The following is a 7,402-nucleotide window of genomic DNA, read 5'->3' as shown; positions in this document are numbered from 1 at the left end:
GCCCCTCCCAGCCCTAGTTCCCCCTGCCGCTCTTAAAGCGTTCGGGTGGGTACCTACCTTCTGTGTTTGGGGTTTTGCAGTTTCGCTGCCTGGATCTATTAAACTGTTTTATGTTTTGCTTTAGTTGTGATTGGGTGCAGGTTCCTTAGAGAGATTTGGGGCCGAGAAAATAAGACACGCATAGGACCAGCAGATGGTGCTACTCAGAAACCCAGCTTCGAGACCTAGTTGGATTTTAGGGTGACGAGCCCTTGGCAAAGTACTGCTTGTTCTTTAAAGAAAGAGAGGGAGGAAGGGAGAGAGAGAGAGAAAGGAGAGGGAGATGGGGCGGGGAAAGAGAGAGAGAGACGAGAGACAGAGACAAGAGAGAGAAGGTCCTTTAGGACGTTCCAATTTATTCACTTTCTGAATGGTTGAGCAATTTAATTGGAAAAAATGGATCTTTCATTTTGGACCCATTTTTCTTAAACTAGGGCATAGGAAGCCGAAGGAAGAGATTAATCATTATAAGAATTTAAACTAAAGAAATGGCTTATTTTATTGCATGCGTGTTGTTTTAAACGTCAAAGCCCAGGCAATATCCTCCATTTCATTTTAGCACATACATTGTCTTTTTCGGAACTGACTATATTTTCTTAATTTGTAGTAAAATGAAGAGGGTGGAAGAGCATGCTTTTTGTCCTTAAGAGTATATATTTCAACATTCCATGCCAGTATCCTCTTACTTGCAATGCTGTTGCGTTTGAGATCTCAGTAACTTTTTATTCGAGATTGGAAATTTTCAGTGTCATTATATAGAGAGAAATGTGTACTTTTTTTATTCCTCTGAAATCAATTTATTTTAAGGTCACTGTTCATATATATATGTGTAACCAGTTCTTGACGAGTGCTATCTAGCTCAATACTGCCTACTCATGTAAATAAAAGCAATATTTTTATTACTTCTTTAAATGTAGTAATACTGAATTGTATATGCTCCAACTTTAAACTTATTTCTCTATCTTTATGCTCTCCTTAGCCATCCAGTTTTATCCCTCTATCCTACATACTCCATGAAGATAATAGCTAAAATTTGATACATACTTGAAGATTTCAGCTTGAAGAGCTAATGCTACTATTACCTAACAATGTACAAAGCATTGTTCTAAGTCTTTTATACATATTAGCTCATAATATAATATGAGGTAGGTACTGTTGTTATTCTCATTTTCCAGAAACAGGTGCAGCTGGGATTTTAATCCAGACAGAGACTGTAAGAGTTCACCTCATCCAAATCTTCATTTTATCAATTGAGAAATAGAACAAAGTTAAATGACTTGATTAAAGACTTTTCTGGTTGAAGGCAGAACTGGGATCAGAAAACAGTTGGCTTACTGATCCATAAATACTTTTAATTTAGGAAAAGTTATTCACAGTTCTTCAGTAGCTCCAAGCACATATTTAGAAAAAGTTTATTACAGTTGGGGGCTACCTAAATCCCTCATTGCGTAGGTGGTACAGAGGGCAACTCTGGTGCTTTCCGCCAGTGCAGTGAAGAATTACAGATCAGCAAAATTTAGGAAAAGTAAGATTTATTAAAGTATGTTTCAAGAGAGAAACGGGATACCCCAGAGATGGCCTGCAGCCCCATAGAATTCCAGAAGTAAACCTTATATTGGCCCTCCAAGGATGTTTATAGGGGTGGTGCTAGATGATTGGCAAGTGAGGTCATTTGATTGACATTTGGCTATTATATAACCCTTTACTGTGCATGTGGTTACCCAGAATTCGATTAGATTCATGAACTGGGCATATGTATGATATTATACTAATGGTATAATGAGGCTAAGGTTATGGTCAGTATATGTACTAACTGTGAGGGCTCTTGTGGCCAGACTAAACCAGTGGTTATTTCTGTGGTTTTTATTTCCTTGTAATAGTAATTTTTAACTGTAAAATGAATGTTTCACAGAGCTCCTAAGGGAGGTCTGTGGATTGGGCTTTCATTCCCCCATGGCACATGTCTACCTAGCTGCCTAACAAGTCCACTAAAAGAATATTATAATTTATATTCTATCTGTCTATCTGAAAGCAAGAAAGGAATTAATAGGAATCCCACTAAAATGGCCTCCCAGGTTTCTAATCCTCTCTCAGCCGCACCCATAATCTTAGTCATTTCAACGAATAACTCCATTTTTCCTTGTCCAAACTCATTTTTAATTCTTCTCTTTCTTTTATGCCCCATGTCCATTTTGCAAATAATCTGTTGGCTCTCCCTTCAAAACACACCCAGAATGTAACTACTTACCACTTCTACTACAAACTGCAGCATCTCTTGTTTGGATTATTGCCACAGCCCAAGGACTGTTTTTCTTGCTTCTGTCCTTTCCTTTGAGTCTATTCCCAACACAGAGGCCAAAGTAAATTCATTAAAAAGAAAGATCATACCACACGTCTGTTCAAAGTCTCCCATGGCTTCCCAAAACAAAGTAAAAACTGAAGTCCTCAATGCCTCTAAGACTCCCATCATTACCTCTCTGACCTCACAAACTGCTCACTCAGCTTAATTTTCCAAGAAGACTCTACACAAACTCTCAACTCCATTCTTTGTTATATCTTCTGCTTAGAATACTCTTCCCCGTCATGACTTCCTTTGTCTGTGCTCCAATGCCATCTTTACAGTCAATCCTCTACTTGCCGCCCTATTTTAAATTATGACATCTCCTGGTCCAGATATTTCTTATTCTGTTCCTTTACTTTTTTAATACTTATCACAATATAAGGGATGATTTAGTTGGCTTATTCATCTTGTATATCTCTCCACACTAGAATATAAATCTCCTGAGGCTGGAATTTGTATTCTATTTTATATCCCAACTGCCAAGAGTAGTGCCTGATACACTTAGAGAAGCTCTCTGTAAATATATATTGAATGAATGAATATGTGTATACACATTTATATACCAAGTAATATATAAATGAATGAAAACTTGTTATGTGTCAGCAGTTGTATGTAAGCAGGAGAATTGAATGTATGGAGTAGTATACACCCCACCTCCACGAGCCACCTGAAAGTTAGTGATGAGTTTCTCTCTGAATATTACAGGACAGAACCTTTCAACATTGTTAAAAGTGTTTTAAAAGTAATTGGTTTCAAGTAATTGTTAAAATTCCCCCAAACTTTCAAATGATTTTCTTAAAGAAATCAGAGCCTAACAGATTTAAAGTATCACTGTAATAATGTTACTATCACTGCATTATGTTTTACTTCATTGAATCAAAGATAAAGGAAAAGGAGTTGCAACAGACTACTAGGAATTGCTCATTTTTCATAACCCACTATTTCCCACAAACATAAAATGTTTTCATGAATTCCACAATCTCCTCCAGACACCCCTCTTTCTCCATGCTGTTTCTCAAAACCCCAACGTGTTTAATGTTATTTGTTTTGCTTAATGATCAAAATATTCTTCTTGTTTTGTTAATATCTGAAGATATCCATGAAAACGTGCATGAGAAAATTATGTTATAGTGGAAAATATACTGAAAACTGTTGATATTTCTAGTCTAGGGCAGTGTTTTTCAAAGCGTTTTCTATTGTTCTGTGGGGTCCTTGAGATCCTTTCAGAGGGTCCTAGACATGAATTATTTCAGTAATAATATTAGACTCTAGCTGCCTTGTATACTCACTTACTCTCTCTCCAGTGTACAGTGGAGTTTTCCAAAAGCTAAGTGGTGTGTGATGTAGTAACATATTGAATGTAGATGCAGATATTAGAATTTGCCTATATTGCTAAAGCCAGGCATTAAAGAAATTTGCAAAGCATAAAATAATGCCACTCTTCTGAATTAACTTTTTTTTTGGAAAATATAAGAAAATACTTATATACTTATGTTAACCTTTAATGTGCTTATTATTTTTAAATGAATTAATAAAAATTTTAAACAATTCTCAGCTTTACTTTCTAATTTGGTAAATATTGATAGATTAACACATATAAATAATAGTTCTTTTGAGTCTTCTATAATTTTTAAGTGTAATGTAGTCCCCAAATCAAAAAGTTTGAGAAAACTGGTCTAGGGCTACTTTGTGTACCAACCCTAAGCTAGATTTCTTCCCACATGCCAGCAATCATCTGATAACTGCGTACACAACTTTCTCGTGTGTCTGGAAATAAAACAAACCAGATTTAGGAATGTACCAGTCATTATAGCTAGCAGATGAATAGAAATAAAGCCAAAAGGAAGTTTTGGAAAGCAAACTTTTCAGTTGAAGATTTTGCTCCAAGAGCTGATACATACCTTGGTCTTTGTTGTACTATTTCATGGTGTTCTCCTTAGGGTAATCAAATAATATATACTTTTCTAGTAGAATTCCTTTGTAAATAACAGTATAGTAGACAGTTTTCTTTGTGTTTTTCTTTACCTAATGTGATAATTAATGCTCTTTCTTAGACTAGTTCTTAGTATTCTTACTGCAGCCCCAGAAGTTACAACTGAATTATGACAATTGTGTGCCTTGGAAATAGCCCAACACAAAACAATCATGAGTCAAATTTTACAGTTTGACTATAGAGTCAACCATGTCTTTCCTAACCCTGGTTGTATGTATACATGATATATGTATTGATTTTTAGGTGTCTTATATTGACAGTATTAGCTATTATCTCCAAAGTCCATGCTTATTTCATTACATGACATGACCTCCCATTGAGTGTAGTATTAAAAGATAAGAATGAGTGCTCTATTTTATTTTTCAAATAAAATATAAAAATTTGTTATTTTAAAGCTAGATTATTAATAAAAATTATATTTAAGCAGTGTACCCTATTACATAAAGGAAATAGCTTACAATCATAAGCCAGAAAATATGTTTTCAATTCCACATTTTCTTCAAAATGGTTGAGATATAGCAAATCAATGTTAAATGGTTTTGTAATCAAGCATATTTGGGCTTTTGATTGTTTATTTATGGAACAATATGCATATAAATGATCAGTTTAATACAATTATGACCTAGAAACTTTACATATTTATTACAGTAGTGTCCTGTTTGGAAAACAGAAACACTTTAAGTATTTCAAAGGGAATTTAATGCAGTGAACTTGTTGCAAAAGTATTATAAAACTGGAGGAACCCCCGCCCCCCAAAAAAGGAAGATAGGAGACCTTGATATCAGTAACTGCAGAAAGTCACTAGCTCTCCTAAGGTTGGAGGAACAAAGAGTTTATTGGTATTTTCAGGAGCCTACTCACATGCTGCTGGGACACTTCTGTTTGAATTACTGCAGTAGGAAGCCAGGAGACCATATGCTCAAAGAGGCTGCAGGAATCTAGGAATTCATGGCCACCAGCGTTCACCTACTCCTGCCATTGCCAGAATCAGGAACAAGAAAAATATCACCTTTTCCCTCCCACCTTCTATTTGTATAAGAGTACCTTCCATTGGTGAAACCACACAGGAAACCAATGGTCAGTGGATTCTGGAAAATGACCTTTTCCAGCTCCTTTAGATATAAAATAGAATATAGAAGTATCAGTGTGAGGCTGGGTATCAACAAAGAATTTGCTGCTACTCTGTCTAGAATTGAGTTTCCCTTTTCTCCATTTCCTTGATTTTTAAGGTGGAGGGGGTAGGGTGTCCATGAGATTTTGGGAAACACTATTCTTGTAAATGGAGCATATCAACTGGACTAAGTCAATGAGTAAATGCCCATCCTGGGCTAATGACTGTAAGATGTAGACATTTGACCTAAGACAGTGCTGTCACGTGAAATTCTGGGACTTTTGCAGAGAGATTTGGAATACAGCCCCTCTCCTCCTTTGGATGGCATCAAGTGCAGTTGTCTTACATTGCCTCAAACATATTGCTACCATGAGGAAAAACAGCCTGAAGATGAAACTGATAGATGGAGGATAGAAGGATTGAGAGAATAGCAGAGGCTTTGTTGAAGCACACTTAAAGGATACCTTTTTTTTTTTTTTTAAATTCTTAATTATGTGAGCTCATTTTGCCCCTATATTGTTTAAGTCAGTTTGTGTTAGCCGTCCTATAGTATTCGCAACAAGAAACATCCTGATAACATGATACAGTTCCTGGATTTGGCAGCAAACAGTTCCATACTCTAGCTATAAATTTATATTTCTGGCTCTCATACTTTCTCAGTTCTATTGAACTGTTAGGGGAAAAAAAGGCAAAATGTGAAAAAGAAACCCTGTTTTGTACAACTGAAACATCTCTCAACCTTTGATACAGTACATAGATTTTTTTTAAAAAAAGGTAATGACAATGAGAAATTGCATATCTTAAGGTTGAGTCAATAGATATACAAAAACTTTATGAGAACATACCATCCATTCAGGTGCCCATGTAATTATTACCAAACAGAGAAAGAAGAGAAAGAAGAAACTCATGTACTTATACTACAAAGAATATTTCAGTAAATTTCTACAATCATAAGTTTGTCAGGTCATGTTTTCTATAACAATGTAATTAAAATGGTTATTGATAACAAAGCATTAAATTGGGGAAACTTTTTGCAGAGTTCAAAGTAAAGCATCTACATCTTGTGCCAACAATAAAATAAATATTATTATTTGAGACAACCTTAAAACAAGAATATCAAGAACACAGTGTATTAACATTTTTTTGAACATGGGCAAAACTTACCTCAGAAAATTTCATAGTCTTATAATTTTTTATTACTAGAAAAAGGAACAAACAAGAATTTTTAAAAAGGATGCAAGAGTACAGGAATAAAATTCTAAATATAAAAATAAAACTAGAATTGATCATTCAAAATCTTTGCTTGACTTGAAAATAGATGCATAAAATAACAGAGAAATCATATTCAAGTTTTATTATGAAAATATGTAAATACAAATAAGCATTATTAAGAATGAGAAAGAAAAAACAGTCCATAGATATGAAGGAAGTTAACATTACCGTATAACACTATATTAATAACTTTGAAAATTCTAGTGACATGGGTAACTTAGAAAATACCAATCTTCTTTGTACACAAAGAAATTTTCTTACATTTTGGACTAACTTTGCCTGAACTAACTGTACCTGGAGTCTTGCTATGGTTTGCATGCTTGTATCCACCCCTTCCCTCCCCAAATTCATGTTGAAATTCTAAATTCCCAAAGGTGACTGTATTAATAGGTGGGCCTTTGGGAGGAGATCAAGTCATGAGAGCAGAAAATTCTGCAAAGTGGAATAGGGCTCTCACCCAACCATGCCGATCTTCGATTTACAGCCTCCAGAACTGTGAGCAATATATTTCTGTTGTTTATAAGCTACCCAGTCTGTGGTATTTTGTTAGAGCAGCCCAATCAAACTAAGACATCCCATAACATTAACTGTGGCTCTGTTTTCCTAACTAAACCTGATAGACAAGGAGGTGATAAAGTAATCGAGT

The sequence above is a fragment of the Pteropus alecto genome, unplaced genomic scaffold, assembly GCF_000325575.1.
Source record: "Pteropus alecto unplaced genomic scaffold, ASM32557v1 scaffold79, whole genome shotgun sequence".
Taxonomy (NCBI): Eukaryota; Metazoa; Chordata; class Mammalia; order Chiroptera; family Pteropodidae; genus Pteropus; species Pteropus alecto.
The sequence above is the reverse complement of the archived record's forward strand: the minus strand, read 5'-3'. Positions refer to the sequence as shown.